This window comes from Rhodnius prolixus, unplaced genomic scaffold (assembly GCF_049639745.1).
Source record: "Rhodnius prolixus isolate KJV_2025 unplaced genomic scaffold, Rpr scaffold_2, whole genome shotgun sequence".
In the NCBI taxonomy this organism is placed as follows: Eukaryota; Metazoa; Arthropoda; class Insecta; order Hemiptera; family Reduviidae; genus Rhodnius; species Rhodnius prolixus.
The window spans coordinates 51,348,042-51,367,481 of NW_027411592.1; the positions used below are offsets into that span (position 1 = coordinate 51,348,042).

General features: G+C 35.6%; 1 protein-coding gene across 9 annotated transcripts in view; it reads left to right on the forward strand.

Annotated features, from left to right (window-relative positions):
• LOC141449934 (uncharacterized) overlaps positions 1-19,440 on the forward strand; it is a 383,560-nt gene that overhangs the window by 48,542 nt on the left and 315,578 nt on the right. For 2 of the 9 annotated variants that reach the window (XM_074119896.1, XM_074119897.1), the window contains exon 1: positions 141-694. The exons of the other annotated variants lie outside the window; for them this stretch is intronic. The gene's annotated coding sequence lies outside the window, so the exon portion shown is untranslated. Of the gene's footprint in view, positions 1-140; positions 695-19,440 lie in introns of those variants that run through there. 9 annotated transcript variants of the gene reach the window in all.

The following is a 19,440-nucleotide window of genomic DNA, read 5'->3' on the forward strand; positions in this document are numbered from 1 at the left end:
CTGACAAGTCCAAGTATCCAGTTGGTGTAGAGACTGGTGGAGCAGTAGCTAAAAACTGGGCTTGCAATTAAAATGCACTTACATTTTAGACTTAAGTTTCAACAAATATTTACTGTTTCTCTTGATCCCCAGTATTCCTGCCAATTTCCTGACAATAGTTTTAACTTTAAGGACTTTTTTTCTTTTAAGTAGCGTGCGAACATAAATCTATGCACCTCTTTATCTCCACCCTTAATCTTAATACACCTGTAGTAAACGCAATCTCTTTAATATAAATAAAAAGCTGGTTCTAATTGCTATTTAAAAACATACTTTAAGTTTTACCAAAATAAAAGTGTAAGGGACGGAATTGTGGGTTTGGTGAATTGTAATTATATTTTCTTTTAGAATTAAATTGTTATACATAGAGGACGTAACACGATACCTATAATGTAGTCTTAGAATGCATAGTCAGGAAGTTACTAGGAGCATTGTTCGCGCTGCCGACGGAATGGTGGGGGCCTAAAGAGCGGTGTGTGTATGTAGGGTGTGTCTATGTGGGTCTGTGTGAGAGGTAGTATGACAGAAAAGAAGAAAAGGAAAACAGAACAGTTAGTGCGAGCGAAAGGAGTGGCTGGAGCTGAGTGCGAAAAATCCTGACGAAGACGAGAAGATTTTTGGCGAGGAATGGGCAAGCTGCAGGTGTTGGCGGCGGGTAAGCCAAATCTGTCTATGGTCTTTTGGGTGCCACTCTCTAGTCCCGGTTGGCAGGGCGACGGGCGGTAAGGGGGAACTCCTGTCTTAGTGGTTGTTTTTATCCTTTTTAGTTAATTTTCATATTTACAATTTACGTGTATTATTAGTTAAGTTACATATTTACAATTTACGTTAATTAGTTAATTATTAGTCAAGGGTTTTATGTAAGATAATAAAGTTTTAAAGTGTCGACCAGGTGTTCTTTTTTTTTAAATTGAAACCCCTAAAGTCTGGGAGGAGGGTTGAAGCGTTACAAAAGCAAACACCTTAATTTCACACGCACATCAACAGGGTGAAGATTTCATCCTGTTCCTTGGGTAGTGGAGGTTATGCTTTCTATCCTTACTTGTAGTTTAGTTCTTGGCGATCTGTTTTCTGATTTTTATTTTTTATTTTTTGTCGTAATTTTTGTCCTCTTTAAGGACTGATTATGGTTTTTTTAGGCACCTTTTTATTGGAGTTTTTTTTTTGTGGGTGTTTTGCTTTTTACTTTATTATTATTTTTATTGCAGCAATTGGTGGAGCTGTTTCCAACGTACCGCGAAACACGGTGCGTAAAGGCACCATAAGAGTATTTTAGTCCCATCCCCAAGGTAATCTAGTTCATAAGACCCTTCCCTCATTATTAGGCCGAGGATTTTACTAGTTTAAATTTAGAATTGTGTAAGCCCATTCGTAGGAATACTCGTGCATGATCTGAGGACTAGATTGGACTGCTTCGCTCCAATAACCTTAGTATTGTTTTTGGTCGAACTATATTTTACTTCTTAATACAATATTTGATATTTCAATTTCACTGTATTTAGTTGGTTGTTATCCATCAATACTCCTGCAGTATTAATATGGTTGATAATATTGACGCAATAAAACCACCTTTTTTCTTTTAAACAAGAAAATGTAATATTTATTCACTATATAATATCTGGTAAGGTTAGGTTATAAACAAGGCAAAAAGAAGATATATGACGTATCAAAAGATGTGGGGGTAGAGGCTGCTAGAGAAAGCGCGTGCATAAGTTATTTTATTGTTATTTTATATATACATACATAGATATATGTATTTTTCGTTTTGATGTATAAAATATTTCACGGAATATATTCCGTTTGTGTTGTACATATATACAGTGGAATAGAGTATCATTGGAGGTTGTAAAAAGCGTGCTTTAGCAGCGGTGGCAAAGTGGGCGGGGTACACTTGCCGAAACATTTCTCAATATTAACCACGCCATGATGGTTGGCGATATTACCTTCTTACTGGGTAATATACTCTTGAGAAGCGTCTCCAGCGTCTGGAATAAAGGAGCTCCCTTTAACCAAACCCTCACTAAAAACCTGCCTTCACTTACCACCAAACAGATCTTGAAGGTATAAGAAGCGCGCGCTCGAGAGAGAGAGAGAGAGAGAGAAAGAGGTACTCCAGTGTTTTATTTTCCAATTCTCTGTAATCCCAGCTCCTACCTTCATCACTTCCTTCTGTTGTCATTGTTCCGTCGGGGTCGCCACCATCCCCCAAACCTCTCACTTATTACTTGTATAATTTACTCAATTTACTAGCACTCCATAATCCTCTTCCTTGTACTTCAGCTCTCCTTCGCCTTTAGAACAAAGTATCTGAACCTGCAGAGTGAAATCTAATCCTCCACTCCCGTTTTATATAAAGAAGTATAATAGCAATTTAACAAACACTCTCTTACCAGGTATAATCTTTGTCATTTTATTCTAAAGTTTGTTATTAACTCTAGAAGACTTCGTTCATCGTACATCCACCACTTCGTTATTCTTCACTACTTATATTTTTTAGGACTCAATTTTCGTCAAGTAAAAAACTACTTTTATCTTCTAAACTGTTGCAGCGAGGTGCAGTCACGTGATTGCAGTAATGCTATATGACCTTTTAAACCGATATCTCTGTGAGCGATCTAGTTTTCGGGTTGTGCTCCCTAGTACTGATGTCGAACAACTTATTACCAATACGCCAATAACAGAATCATGTTATCATGTTGTGAATCCAAAAAGAACCAAATTTGGAGTTAACTAACGCTTGAGAATTGAACTGTAAATAATAAGGATACTTTCTTATATTATTTTCGCGTAGATATTTGCGAGAATATTTCGGAGAATTGGATGATCTGGATAAAGCCGATAGAATAAGATTGAATGGCCAATATGTGCTCTGTTGGCAACTTTCTTGATCTTTCTTGAACTTTCTTGATACAATTGCTGTAATTCAAGTTCATGAACAGTTTGCTTTAACTGTGCAAGAACTGTAGGAAAACTAAAAGTTATTTGACAAACGCTAAGATGCTTTTTTTCTTTGCAATTTTCATTTCAGGTTTCAACGTTTTTTTTATTCGTTTTGTTCTCCATATTTTAAAATTATTAAAACCTATCTGTTGCTAGGGTAAGCAAATTCAATCATTTGTATCACATTTGAAAGGAATCGTTTCAAGATAGTTTACAATTATGGCCTTGAATTTAGCCTAATTTGGCACCTTTAAATCTAAAATTGTCTTCTTTTTCGAATAATATTCATAGAGTGTTATAGAACGTTCTAAATTGATTATACAGTATCTCTTATATTTCTCACTAAATTATATAAATATTATATATTTTACACAAATGCGGAATAGTTTGTTAAGAGAACAGACTAAGTTAGGCGCGAAGATTGTTGTCAACTGTTTAAGTGGGATATCCCATTCTTCCAACTGCCTTGTTATACAAGATAGTACATCCTACAGGAACAGAATGGAATTTAATATATACGCCACTCATTTAATAACCCCTAACATCTCCAGAACGGTGCGAACCATTTGGTTGTGTCGGGTACTGGTTCTGTGAACAGTGTCTGTGAACGAACTCAGTCAACGGACCGACACTAGCGTCAAATACATATTAATTGAATTATATAGGTGGTGTGCATATTCAATTATATAATATAATAATATAAATATGGAGTTTAGTTTTCTGAGGCGGTTGAATTGTTGAAGATGATACTATTACCTTCGAACAGTCTGACGTAACAACTCAGTCTTATCCAGAGTAACAATGTGTAGATGTTTGTGAAATAGTTACCTCTAAACCCAAATCATAGCAATTGTCAACTAAATCTGCACAATTTTAAGTGTGTAAGAATTTAGGTGTGAAAGGGTTGTTTCGCTGCGACAACATCTCAGTGCGTTAGACCTGTTTGTTAGTTATTCCTTCAATTATGGAGATATCATTTCCAAAAATATCTAATAACAATCAAGGGCTGTAAATTTACTAAAACTTCAAGCGGTACCCATTTTGCTGTCATTGAAAGATTCTTTTGATAATTTTAAAAAAAGGACAGACGCACACTTGCTGTCCTTGTTTCTGCATCAAAACACTTCGCCACCATATTGTCTATTGATTGAAAATTCATAATATTATTAAATTTATCATTATCTTAGAAATTTTGTAGTTTCAATATTAGGAGAAATCATTTATTTGGAAGTAAATAGAATATTTGTGAGTTGTTGACAAAGGTGAGAAACTACAGCCTACTTAATTATAATGAATAGCCCCAATCAGAGACCCACCCGGTACACACAGCCTCCAGCAGGCTACACAGGGGAGTAAGATCTATGTCGTACACTTGACTGAGTCGACAGCAAGATGCTGCATCACACAAAACAGGCGGCTTGCCCTGTGTCAAACTGTAATTAGCAGCTTGACGTTACCTTTCATTCCCTCGGCCGAGATTTCTCTCCCCCTCACCTTCTCCATCTCCTTCAAACCTCTATATATACACTAATCAGGGGACTTACGTACGCACAGCGAGCCCACTGCCTGTTAAATATCTTCTTCCTTCTCGATCAAATTACATCATCATAGTCTCAACTTTCGCCTGCACTAAATCAAGTGATTTCTATTAGTGATCACCATTGAATAAAATACAATGAAATTAATTTAAGTTTAGAAAGCTCGGTAGTGTATTTTCACATAGGTAGCTTCTTTTTTCCACTTTGTGAAGTGCATTTTCCTAATGAATTGAAAGGCTGCGATCTGTAGGTGAACTCTTTCTCTTAGATCATCATTAGATCCATCTGATATTACCACTACCCAGCTGAATAGTGTTTCCTAGCACCTAAACTGACCTACTAAAGAGATTCATGTGAAATAACTACCTCAAAATCCATTACTTCATTTGCAGCTAGTAAATCTATCGAATTTTTTCGGATAACAAAGCCGATCTTTGTAGCGTGTGTTCTGATTGACAGTTTTAATTCGGGAAGACTCGACAAGTTGTTATTTACATCGTAGCACGCATGTTTGTTGTATTCCTGACCCGGTTTCGCACTTATATCCATCGTCAGAAATAGATGAATTAGTTTGGTGTAGAGTTGTTGACTTTTACTTATGTTTCCTTTTCGCACTACACTTGCTGACTTAGTTAGCCTACTTAATATTCAATATTTTGGGTTTATTTTCTTCAAAACAATTATTTGCATTCATATATATATGTAACTTTTTGTGGGAAAAGGCATTTTGAGGCTGTTCTGGGGTAGAGATGTAGTTAAGTTGCACTCTAAAGTATTATTTATATGTAAGTTACGAACTCTTAAATGCACATTCCCTTTCTTAACTATAAACTAATACTTTTTAACCCAAAAAAATGAAGCTCACAGCTTCAAAATAAATGTTTATTGTATGGTCCACTTCTCTTTAGAGATCAATAACCTTAGATTTATTTTATTACCCAATCTACATTTCAAGTTTTCAAGTACTTTTTGTCTCAAGTTAGACTCTATTCTAGATTTTCTTTAAAATTAACAATCGGCTGTACCCTGCGGCGTCTGCATGAACTCGAGAACCTCTATTATCTTCTGATTTCTTGTCCTGTTTATTCACCTTTATTAGTATTTTGATTATACTCTGATGCTGCAGTCTCCTAACTAGGCGAATATTAATTTTTATTATTACTACTATTATTTAAGGCGCATCATCTTCTGAGGTTATTGGCGCCCGTAGCTTTTTTCAGTGTACTACCGGCCTCCCTTTATAAAATTATTTCAACCCCCCCTTAGGTTTAAATTCATTTAGGATTAGGTCACATTTAGAGTGTGCAGGAACATTTGTTAAAAGTACTGCACACTTGAGTTAGATTCTACGGAAATCGCCTCCTTACGATAGACTATGCATATACTTGAAGCGGATAAGTCAGCGTCATTATATACGAGTGTATGTTTAGTTGAAGCTAAACCCAAATATAATACTTTAATTGATTGATTCGTAACAAAATCTGAGTTTATGAATTAAGGGATGGTACCATCGGCGAAACCGCATTCCCCCTCGTCGGCTAGACCGATGATGTAAGAGAGGAGCGCGGTCTGCATCCGATAGCCTAGGCTCCACCCTGCCTTGCTGAGCAAGGTATGTGTGTGGCAGCCCGATAGGACAATTGGGTACCATCTCAGCTCTAGTGGCCTTTGTATGAGAAAAGAGAAAATGTGTAGTAGGCGCTAATGGCCACAGACGTCGATGCGCCGGGGAAAAAAACTACCGGTCTTCAGACAGTAAACTGTAAGAAAAGCTCCTAGGAAGAGAAAAATCTAAGGTTCAGCAGCTGGATTCGAACTAGGGATCTCCGCGTGGGAGTCCCATATGATAACCGCGTAGCTAATTCCCTTCTCTGTGAATATTAATAATTTTTAAGCTGAGAGCTTTTTTATTGAATGATTGAGTTTAAGCTCTAAAAAAAGCTTCTTTTTTTTGCATTTTCTTCTCCCTTTAAGTTTGTAGTGCATTGCGTAAGTTAAATACACTTGTAATAAATAAATAAATAAGTTACGAATTCTTAAACTTTATTAGACCAATGGGAGTTCAGTTTGTTAATAAATTTCAAATTTCAAATTTAAGATTCTATTCTATTTAACGGAGTAAAAGTGGTTTTTTAACCATTTTTTTTTCTCCAAAATGTAAATTATTACAGTTGGCAAAATTCGTACGAACGTTAGCTCCAGAGTTTTTAATTAACTATTAAATGAAACTATAATAATCCTTATAATAAACTATATTATATGTAGCGCAATAAAATTGAATATTACGACAGTAAACGGGTAACAAAGGAGTGAGTAAGAGAGAGAGAGAGATATAAAAGTGATACCAACTGCATTTAATGGTTAATTAAATAATTTATAATTATTTCACAACCCTGGATAAATATAGCCTAAATTAACTAGAAGTTTTTTTTGTTTTTTTCCCTCCCAGAAGCGGGCCGTCGCTGAAATGCTAATGGCGGTGCAATATCTCCCCTCCTCCTCCTCTCATGAACTACGTTTTAGAAAAGGGAACCATGTGCTCATAATGTTCTATAATATTTATTATGTTAAAATGTTATACATCTTCTATACTGATGGCCTAAAACACAGCTTGCTGCCCCTGGCCCCCACACTGACTGGGGAAGGCTCTCGTTCCCCGTAGTTCTCGTTTGTATAATATTTTAATAAAGATGGTTCCCCCCTTCTTCTTCTTCTTCCCCTCCGTCTAACCCCCCTTCCCTCTATCCTCAAAAAATAAAATAAAAAATATAAGTTTAATCATCTTCTAGGGGCATAACTTCTCTTTATTATATTTTTTTATGGTATTTTTCTTCGTGTTTCTTTACTAATTATATATCTATTTATATCTTGTATTTATTTTATTCCAAACTTTATAGAATATTATTTTATTCAAACATTTGTCTAACAATTAAAGGTGCTCAACCTGACAATGTTGCTGAAATGACACTATACTAATTCATTCTAAACTAACACGATCATTCTACTAAAAAACAATCATGCATATAAATATATTCATCCAAATAAATACAATCACACACATTAAATCTTAGTTAAAATACATTTTCTCGTTCACTCACTCTAAATTTACTTAAACTAATCGCAATTTGTGATGGAGTACTTGTTATTCCTCGCATCACTTTAATAACCTAATCTAAGATAAAAAAATCTATTTACGATACATACTTACATAATTATTTACAGAACATTCATACGACCCATTCACACTTACGTATGTCGGGATGCCGCATCCCGACATTGACACATCCTCCAGAATACAGTGGCTCCTGAAGTCTCTCCCCGAAGACCGGGAGTTTGCCACCTCCTGCTCCGGGATTGATACTCCCAACTTCAATCATATCACAATCACACATCCTATCTGCTACCTAATCACCAAACGAACCATAACTACGAGGGTCGTTTGAAAAGTCCGTGCAAAGTCAGAGAGATAGCACCACTGGCGCGTATCGAGGTTATGTTTAGTTAGTAGCATCTCTTGGAAGAACACACACCAAGTTTCAGCCAGATCGGTCTATTTCTTTGTGTTTGGCATTCGTTTGAATCGAGGAAGTCGAGTGATTTTCAAAAAAATGGACGAAAAAGAATTTCGTGTGTTGATTAAACACTACTTTATGAAAGGCAAAACGCCTGAGGAGACTAAAGAGAAGCTTGATAAACATTATGGTGACTCTGCACCTTCGATTAGAATAGTTTATAAGTGGTTTCAAAATTTTCGGAGTGGCCATATGGGCACAAGTGACGCTGAACGTTCTGGACGCCCTGTTGAGGTTACTACTCCAGAAATCATTGATAAAATCCATGATATGGTGATGGATGACAGAAGAGTGAAGGTGCGTGAGATTGCTAGTGCTGTGGACATCTTGAATGAACGGGTACATAATATTTTGCATCAACATTTGGACATGACAAAGCTATCCGCAAGATGGGTGCCGCGATTGCTCACGCTTGACCAAAAACGAAATCGTGTGAAGTGTTGCTAGGACGGTTTGCAGCTGTTCCAGAAGAATCCGCAGGACTTTAAGCGTCGTTTCGTCACTGTGGATGAAACATGGATACATGACTACACTCCTGAGACCAAAGAACAATCTAAACAATGGGTTACCAAGGGGGAATCTGCGCCAAAAAAGGCGAAGACCGTTCCTTCGGCCGGAAAGATTATGGCGACTGACTTTTGGGATTCGCAAGGAATAATCCTCATCAACTATCTGGAAAAGGGTAAAACTATTACAGGTGCATATTATTCATCGTTACTGGACCGTTTGAAAACCGAGCTGCAAGAAAAACGCCCACGATTGGCCCACAAAAAAAGTCCTTTTCCATCACGACAACGCACTAGCTTACACCTCAGCAGTTGTGGTCGTAAAATTAATGGAAATAGGGTTCCAACTCGTTTCACATCCCCCCTATTCTCCAGACTTGGCTCCCTAGGACTACTATTTGTTCCCCAATATGAAGAAATGGCTGGCGGGAAAAAGATTTTATTCAAACGAGGAGGTGATTGCATAAACGAATGGCTATTTTTCAGACTTGGACAAATCCTATTATTCGGAAGGGATCAACAAACTAGAGCAGCGTTGGACGAAGTGTATAAGCCTAAAAGGAGACTATGTTGAAAAATATAAAAGGTTTACCCCAAAAAATTAAGTAGTTTTTATTTTTGCACGGACTTTTCAAACGACCCTCGTATTTACAAAGACGGCTCAGAGACAAGAAGTTTGTAGCTTTGGTTTATATGGGGATTCTATGTCAAACGTGTGACATAGGTACAATCCAAGGTTAGCGTACTTAGTCCACAGTTAGTATAGGAGTTTGGTTGTTGCAGGTGGAAGGTAGGGTTTTACATCTAAGTGTAAATTCTATAATATAGAATAAACTCTATTTTAAATTTAGAGTTACCATATTCTAAATAAGAACGATGCGCACAACGTATACAAGTAAAATGATTCTACACTGAAGTAACACTAGCCCTATAAACATAGACTTGTTCTAGCATGCATTTTTCAGGGATCCTCCAGCGGCTGAGATGTAGAATATGTCTGCACTAAATAAATCGATCATTAATATTTACATAGCATACAAAAAAAATGTTTTGAATTTTTTTGGCCATAGAACAGTTCTGCTCTCAAGAAACGATTTATAAATTTTAATTTGGTTACGTCAATTTTGAGTCACCATTTCTTAAGCCAGACTTGTACTTGGTTGATGTGGAACAGAATGAAGCTGTATGATCAGCAAAGATCAGCTGAAGTGTTTTTTTCGGTTAACAAACTAAATATTAAATAACGATTAATGGATAAAATAATTGATTAAATTATAATGAATTGAGTAGAGGGTTGGAAGCATAGAAATTCGAGTGAATCTGCCTTCAACAAAAGGGCTTCTTTCCCTTTCCCCAAAATAGGGTTTGTAGGGAGTAACACTTGTAAGGCGGGAGTATTAGCCTCTCGTAACAATAGTCTTAAATGCGGGTGATGAAGATTACAAGCTCTAATCTTGTCTCCCTTAGTTGTATCGCAAAATTGTTGAAATTAAGGCTAAATCTTAAAATAAATTTGAATACTTAAAGGGAAAATGAGAATTAAGTGAATAAAAAAATTAAATTAGAATTTTAAATTAAATCTAACCAGAAAAACAACAAAAAATTCAATTAGACTAATTCAATTTAATAAAACTTCAGAAAATAGTTAAGTCTTGACTAGAGGAGCTGAACGGGGATTAAGTTGAAAGTTTAACCAACCATCCAATCAACATTTTATAATAGCAAGCTCATCAGAATTGTTCAAGTTTACGTTGCTATGAGACCTACACTGTCTAGTTTACCTACTACACTCCTGGCTTCCCCCAAAGCCGGCGGTTTGTATTGCTGCTGGTAAACATTTAATCATGGAAAATCAAATCATATTGCTGGTAGTAAACCTTCCCGCCGCTAGGAAAGCATCAGCCAGCGAGCGTGCTTATTTCAATTCTTGTTGATAAAGTGTAACTATACTGTTTCTACTTAGAGGGCTTCTGCCCTTCGCCTCTCTGTCTGTGTGCTATAGATTGTTTTAATGCATACTATATTTACTGGATTCATTCATAAATTATTCATAAAGATAATGTAAACCTTTGAGTAATGCCCTTTTTTTCTATTTTTCTTTTAATGTAAGGTTTGGGGGTATATAATAACAATTGGTGAGTTTCATTGGGTCCTGGCTAGACAAAATTAGATTAGGTAATAACACGGATACTGGGCAGCTAGTTCTTGTTATTTTTTTTTTTTTTACAAACAAACTGCGGAAGTCACTTTATTCTGCATAAAGATACGTACATATGGCTGAAAGAATGGAAAAAAAAAACAAGTTTCTCTTGAACTATACACTTGCCCCCACCCCCACCCCACAGACTTACTTTGCACACTCTGCAGAGTTTGGCTCTGTTAGGACTTGCCCTCTACTAGCATCTTTCACGCTCCCTGTATTGCTGTGGCGTGGCCACTTACAACCATCAGTTTATCTTAGATCTAGAAAACATCTGCACAGACCCAATCTTCCTCCACTTCCTTTTTTCTAACAAATAATTATCATCATATTATTCTTGTCTGTATTTCAACATCAATAAACTTCATTTCTTCTTCTTCTCCTTCTCCACCATCTTCTGTTCTCTCCATCTTCCTCCAGTTGGCTTCATAAATTCTATCAGTTTAACAAACAATGAAATTATTGCGCCTCCCTCTCTGCCTCTGTCTCTCTCTCTTACAAATAGCCTTTTCTTTTACCTTCTTATTATTTTTTATGCCGATCTTATCTCAGTTGGAAAACAATTATTCCTCCAGTTCTTGAATTTCTTTTTGGCCTGAGTTGCTGTAATTGTCTTATGTTATCTATATATTTTATTTAAACCATCTTAACCACATAATTCTTGATCCAAATTTGGTTTATTTATTTATTTATTTTTTTGCTGTATCTTAAAATGACTACAGTCAGTAGATTGTGCAGTTTCACTTTTTAAAACTATTTCTGTAATTGGCTACATGTTTGTTCATGGTATTAGTGGAAACTCATATAATTCTGGGTTTATTTTCTAGAGTGTTATTGTTTTCTCTTCTCTGTTCATTGAACATTCACCATCCTCTTCAGTCATCTTCAGGAGAGATAAGATTGTAAGCCTCTTTTACCTTTTATTGTATCTTCGCGAATACACAGTATTGTAGTACCATCTTCATTGGTGGGTATGAGTGTTTGAGGATGGGTAGGACGAAACAGGATAGATGTTACCGCGAGCCACTTCTATCTCGATTGAAATGGGAGTAAGGAGGTATGAGAACAATCTGCCTACAACCTGCTGAATAGGTAGGATTTAAGTAAAAAGCACTTTTCCCGCGGGCTGTACATCCTATTTAAAAAATTAGTTGCCTTGGATGGAGACGACTAGCAAACATACTTTACTAAAGTAAAGTAAGCCTATTTTTTCAGGCGCGCTTTACGTTCAACTATCACAAATTAGGTATCGTTGACAGAGGCGATTAGCATGCATACTTTACAATAAAATTCTCATATTAACCATTAAATAAAATCCAAGGCCTAGATACCGGGAATTGAGCCCAGTACCACAATACTTCATAACTAGGCCTCGCCTCTAACTGCTCGGCTACTGTGGCGCCTACCATACTTTACTATAAATTTCTAGTAATAACCATTTAAATAAAATCCAAGGCCTAGACACCGAGGGAATCGAACCCACTAAACCAACAATACATCTTAGCATTGCGGGTCTAGCCTATAACCGCCTTACATACTTTACTATTTTCTCATATTAACCATTAAATAAAATCCAAGGTCTAGTCACCGGGGAATCGAACCCGCTAAACCAACAATACATCTTAGCATTGCGGGTCTAGCCTATAACCGCCTTACATACTTTACTATTTTCTCATATTAACCATTAAATAAAATCCAAGGCCTAGACACTGGGAATCGAACCCACTAAACCAACAACACATCTACGCTTTGCGGGTCTAGTCACTTAACCGCTCGGCATTTTAGGTGTTTCATGAAGCTTCTGAGCTTCTAAAGCAAGCCGTTCTTTTTTTTGTTGTTGTTGTTTATCAATTACAGTACAACCTCGATTAACCGGGCTGCCCTCCGGCTATACCCAACCCGGAAAACTGAAATCCCGGTTAAACCGAATACACAGTATTACATAGTAATACATTACTGTTTCGTCCCAGAGATCAACTATCCCATCTTAGACGGTAATCCTTTTTTTTATTTTTTACATACTTTTTTTTGAATTTTTGATTTTTTTTGTTTTTATTTTTTCCTCTTTTCCTTCTTTTTTAATTTTTTTTTCATTTTTTGGCCGTTCAACTTTTTGAAAAATACTTTTCAAGTGTTGTTTGCTTTTTTTTTTTAATCAAACGACCACTCTCTGATGAGTGTAACAACAATTTAAAAAGCACAACTTTGTCACTGGTTAGAATGTCCTTATCGTGCGAAAAATTCAATCAATTCAGCTACTGAATTCGATGCTACATCCAGGGATATTCCTGGGTGATCATTCTCTTGTACAGTCAATTTCATTTCCTTCTTCCGGTTCGTCTTCTCGGATGTTCTGGACGATTTCTTCAGGACTAAGGCATGCAAACTGGGGAGCATCTCTATCACAATCGAATCACTCGAAAATGTCCATAATTTGGGTTTTTACATACATACATAATGACCCTTCAAGAAAATCAGTTATAAAAGAGTTGCTGCCACGCCTACAATTATGTTACATAGGAAGACAAAAAAATTTTCCTGTCGCCACCGAAAATTAACTTTTGTTTCGGCGCCGATCCAGATGTTCTTGTGATGACTCAACATGATCCCGGTTAACCGAGGTTGTACTATACTTTGTTTTTGCTCACAGAGTATCCTAAAAACATGATCCTCCGGTGAAAAATTTGGTAAAATCCGCTGTACTACCTCTTACCGGAAGTAAGAGAAAATCAAAAAGTCAAAAAAAAAAAAAAAATTGGTGTTACGGAAATCCAAGTCGAAAGAAATAGTGGACAATATTTAAGATTTAGAAGTTTTTGACCCTCAACTTGTGATCCCAGCCCAAAGTACTGTAGAAGGTGTAGGGCCTTCCCACCCATACCTCCCAGGTACCAACTTAATACTAGCCAAATATTAGCGAATAAAGTTAATAATTTGAATAAAAGGGCTCACAGTTTTGTTCTGCAAGACTTTGGCCCTTCGTTTCTCCTGTCTCTCTCTCCTCTCTCTGTTCCACACTTTCTCCAGATCCAGAATCTTTATATATAAATTATGCAAATACCTTTCCTTTTTTTGTCTTTTTTTTTTTTTGCCACCGTTGTTCCACCTTGCCCGTTCCTGTGCTAAAGTGTATGGTTGTGGGGGAGGTGTTGGTAGACAGTACTACCGGCAGTGTTCCTTTTTATGCTTATTTTACTCGGACAAAACGTAAAAATACATCATTGTGGCGACCTAGCCAGCCAGCCAGCTAGCTAGGGAAGGGACAAAAGTCATTTTTTACTATTTATGAAGGTTTAAGAGGTGAGTAGTGAAGAGGGGGAAGTTAGCTAGCGGTAAGTTGAGAGTTGTGGACACAGGGTCATGTGGGGTGCGGCAGGGCGCTCGCATTTTGTATCAGCTTTTGCAACATAATTTATTTATATTCTCCCAAGGGTGAGAAGAGCCCCAACTGGGATAATGTTATTATAAAAATACGAGATTTTTTTTTTTTTTTCTGGAGGGCTGTGCTTACCCCCTCCCCCTTACGTTTGTATTTAAAATATAAATATTCAAAAAGAAAAATAGAGAACAAAAAAAATTGTGAATCACAAATCTACTGCCTATTCTCTCGGTTGTTAATAAAATTTTCAGCCTCTTATTGTAAATATAATTTTTTGGTTTCTTTCTTTTTCTCCGCCCCCTTCCGCCCCCGGGGTTTTCTAAACGAATTTATATTATTCATTATGTTAAACAAGAGAAATACAAGTTTTTTTGGCGGGTAAAAAAACTTTACAACTTCCGTTTTATCCAGTTCTTCTTTTTAGTAATTTATAAATATTTTCCCCAAAAAAATGTATATCAAATCTAAAATTCTATAATGACGTAATGGCTGCTGGCGTAGGATGTTCATTTTGCCCCCTCCTATTTTTCAATTTTCTTTTTTCTTGAATTACAATTTTCGTCTTGGAGAATTTAAATTTTAGTAGATTAGTTGGCCCAGTTTTAGGTTTTTAGATCAGAGACTGGTTCGCTTTGGTTTTAGAGCAACATCTGAAGTCTCCTATCATCTTGAAAGGTTACTAATTAAGCGTTGAGATGGTGCTGTCCGGAGGCTTTACTTCATAAAATTGGTTAGGGAGAAAGAATTGGTTTAGAGCTGCCGATTCATGGTACTGTTTTACTTAAAGTACCATTTTAATGGTTAAGCTTAAGCTTTAATGGTTAATCAAAAAAGTCGTGTGAGTGTGCATATTAGATGTTAAATATTAAATGGAAATAGTAATCATGGTCAATGGAGCCGAAAAGTGCCGACAAAAACCGATCGCATTCGGCTTGTCAAAGAGAAGAGAGAGAAATGAGATATTAAAAAAACACGGCTTAAGGCAGGTTGGGTTACAGATCCAGTGATTCCTGGAAATCTGTTCCTTTTTCTTATTAATTTTCCAACTTCTAACCCATCGGTCCTTAATCGCATAGGTTTGTGCTGACTTTACTGGCCTGTAGTGAGTTTATCCGCTATATCTCAGGAACGGATGATCGTACAGAGTTCAAATTTGATATTTCATTCTGGTGCCACCAGCGGAAGCTGCCTTAAATTTTTGGTCAAAATAGCTCCACCGGAAGTACCACTTTACTGAATAGATTTTTCACTTTTTTAACTTTTTTTTGAAAAACACCGCTTCTTGGATTTTCTCTAAACTTGGTATAATTATAGCTCTCAAACAGCTCTACAACTTTTATAGGAAACATTTTTCTGCAATACTTCGATTAAGGGCACTTTTGGGGGAGGGAGTGGTTGGTCAGTCCGGTAGTAGGCCAGTTTGCCGTGATATATGGACTTACCTTCTATTAAACATTAATTAGGATTGAATATTTAATCAAAAATTCTATATTTTGAGAAAATTATGTAACCAGAAATGCGAATTTCCACAAGATGATTTCTTTTTTCCAATTTCCTACCAACTTTTCCAAAACCACTCAACCCGTGATAATGATGACTTTAAACTTTAATATGCATCAATTCCATTTTGTTATTTAAACATTTTTTCTGGTAAATACGTTTTCTTTTTTTGTAATTCCATTGTTGTTTTCACTATGAGGAGTTTTCCATTGTTCTTTAAGGAATCATGTTACAGTTCCTTCTAAAATTTATTATGAATCTATTTCATCTTGAGACTGTGTATGAGTCCTTCAATCAAAGAACTTTTGTTTGGTAAATAGAATGAATGAATAACTTCATTAATAAAAAAAGAAAAAAAAATATTTCTTTTACTTCTTATTTTTTGTTCAAGTTAAAAGAAAACAAAAAACAAAGTAATATATAGTTATTACGTCACCAGACAGAACAGTTCCATCATTCCCATAGTGTAATAATAATATTATTATTATTATTGTTAATACCATAACATATATCTATTGTTTAGTATGTTGCCTGTGGGGTCTATTGTATTATGTGTGTCTGTAATAACAATAATACTAATAATTACAACCTTGATTTCGGTCATCTGTGTTTGTTACTAACATACAAACTAATAATGATATAATTCTAATAATAATAATAATAATAATTTGTAATAATCGTTGAAATATGTCCTCTACTATAGGAGAGTCAAACTGGCAGCCCGCGCGCCGCATTCTGAAAAATAGAAAAAAAGTTATGAAGGAAATATGACTTAGAGGAGACGAGGCGTTTACCGTACACAAAATTCCTTCCCTCGTAACCCTTGAGCTACTGAAGACCGAGTATACACGTGGCCAAGTGCCTTACCTGGAGGAGGCCATAAGGCGTGTTTATAAAAACACGCTGACTCAGTTCCGGCGACGTTTGGAACCGATATGTCTGGCCATTCTAAATGGAATTCCAGAATGATTCGGCTTTGAAAGTCAAAAAAAGAAGTAGGAATTCCCCAAAAATATTCTTACGTTCTCAGTCTTTGAATCCAGATACTAGAAAACTAGTACTAGGAAATCGCTGGCGAGTTCCGGGTAAAGAGGAATAATTTTAGTTTTATGAGTACAATTACCTAGTGTTTTAATTATTCTATCCATATTCCTGAATCCTCAATTTAGAATATAAATTTAACAAGATTTGTAAGTGTGATGTGCCCGCGTGAATCTTGCCTGTAGCTCCAATTGGCCCGTGTTTAATTTGAGTTTGACACCCATGATCTATTAGGAATTAAATCTAGTGAAATTAATTAAAGATGATTAGTTTAAGGATTCAAAATTGGCGAGGAATCGGTCCAAATAAAAACAACATCTAGTACGATATATTGCCTTCTTCAGGGCGTGACTATGCGGGTTGGTTGAATTACAGAAAACATATGATTAGTTAAGATCTTCTTTTAGTAGTTTTCGTTCTAAATAATTTACTTCATTTCTTTCATTTCTTCTATTAGCCTATAAATTGCCTCACTTTACGTGTGAAATCTAATTATTATTATCTTTTGTTACAGGTAAGTCGAAAAAGAAGATTGGTCGATGAATTTTTTGGCCTAGAATTCGATAAGGTATTAGATATTCTTTTATTTTAGTGTATGTATGAACTTTTCGAAGTGTTATTTGTAAAAATATTAGTTAATTTCCCTTTTTGTTCAGTTTATGCTGTGATTTGATTATTTTCTTGATTTTTCCTCCCGTAAAATCGTGAGGGAGTTATTCCTGGTACTAATATTAGAGCTTCTTTTCGAGAATACTAATTTTGGGCTGAATTTAGGAAATTTAGAAAAGACAGTACTGTACACTTTACACTTTAATTTAGATTAATGCACTCTTCGAGAGAATAGACTGTTATAGCGCTAGGAAATTTAGGGGATAGCACTAGATTGCATTAAATACTATTTAATTGAAACATTTCTGTATTACAAGAGCAGGGATTCTTTTTTTTTAAAAAAAATGAGAGAAATAAGCTTTTTGGCAGCCCCTGTCTCAGAAAAAAAAAGAAAAAGAATCTTGAAGTAAGCAGAGTGTATTATGCAGAAGCAGTAAGTGGAATGGTAGAGAAGATGTTTTGTGCGGAGGCGGCAGTTTGCCCCCTATTCTGCCGGGTAAACGTCACCCGGCGTTCTACCACCCCCGTCGTCAAGGAGGTTGTACTCTCTCTGCACAATACTATAAGGACACTTGTTGCCACTGCCATCTCTACCGTCTCTACACTTCCTTCCTGCCGCCTTCACTTACAAACCATCCAACTGTCGAAACACTTTTACTCCAATTGCAGTATAATGGTCCTATTGTTGGCAGACTGACCTGTATTGGTTAACTCTCTAGATTGGCTGATCTTGAGACTATACTTGGTAATTGTTTGTATCCTAAAGGGGTTTTAGTGTTGGTCTAGTGATTACTTAGCGAGTATTTGTTGCTAGGGGATTCCCAGTTCGTTTACCGCGTGTAGCTACTTTTTATTTGTTACAAATAATTGAGCTGTTATTTTTGAAAGTAGTATAGATCCATTTTTCCATGTATCGAGATATTTAAGATTTTGTATTTGAATTAATTTAAAAATATTCGTAAACCTTAATCTATTCAAGTGATGTTATTAACACTATACACCTTTTTAATTTTATTATGAAATAATAATTATTACAATTCTTAACAAAATAAACGATTTTTTTTAGCTCCAAATGGACTTATACCACTTTCAAAAATAACATATTACAAGAAATGAAAACAGGAGTAAATTTAAGTCCATATTTTTATAGACATTATTAGCTTTACTGAAATGGGTTTTTATGTAAAAAGTAATAATTAAAATGAAGACACTTAAATACACGAATAACCGTTTATTTTTTTTTTAATTTCAGTTATATTAAAAATATAAAAATGGAAATTACTTCGTTAAGATCTTTAAAGCAAAAAAAGACATTTTAAACTTATTTTTCTTTTACAGTTAGCATAATATCTGCTAACGAGCAGCGTACAGTGAAGTAGCAATAATCAAAAATAATTGCAATAAGAAAGTTGTTTTAATTATAATTATTAGAAATGGACTTATTCCACTTTCAAAAACAATATTCTTGTGATAACATTTTATAGTCAAAATTCTTTTGTTGACTTTATAAAAAAAATCGTACTCCATTGAATGTATGATAATAAATATGGAAAGAATGTGTCTATAACTTACTGAAATTACCATTAACTCATTTCTTTTAAAAAATTGGACTTATACCACTTTCAAAAATAACAGCTCAAATGATATTAGTAAAGTATAAGCTTCTGTCCCTCCGTCCCGCGACATCTGATTGGTCCCTCCGTCCACGACACCTGATTGGTCCCTCCGTCCCGCGACATCTGATTGGTTATTAAACTTTCTACCATCTTCAGTCAACAGGGTAAGAAATTCTCTTGAAGTCCTACATCAGAATTGTTATTTTTCCATATAATTTTTATCCATTTTGCAGCATGCTTCTTTACTCCCTTTATGCAGTGCAACTTTGTGGTAGAAAAAGTAAAAAATCTTTTGTTTCAATAAATCGATTTTTTTTTCTTTTTATCGGTTGAATGCAATGTCTGCACGGTTGAAACTTGGTAGTATATGCAAGGCTAATTGCATTAAAAAATATTGTTGTAAATTCTCAATACGCTTGTCGCTGAGTAATGCAATTTTCAACCTTTAATCAGCCCACCTGTGTAGAGGATTTTTTTAAATAAAAAATAAAATTTTACTT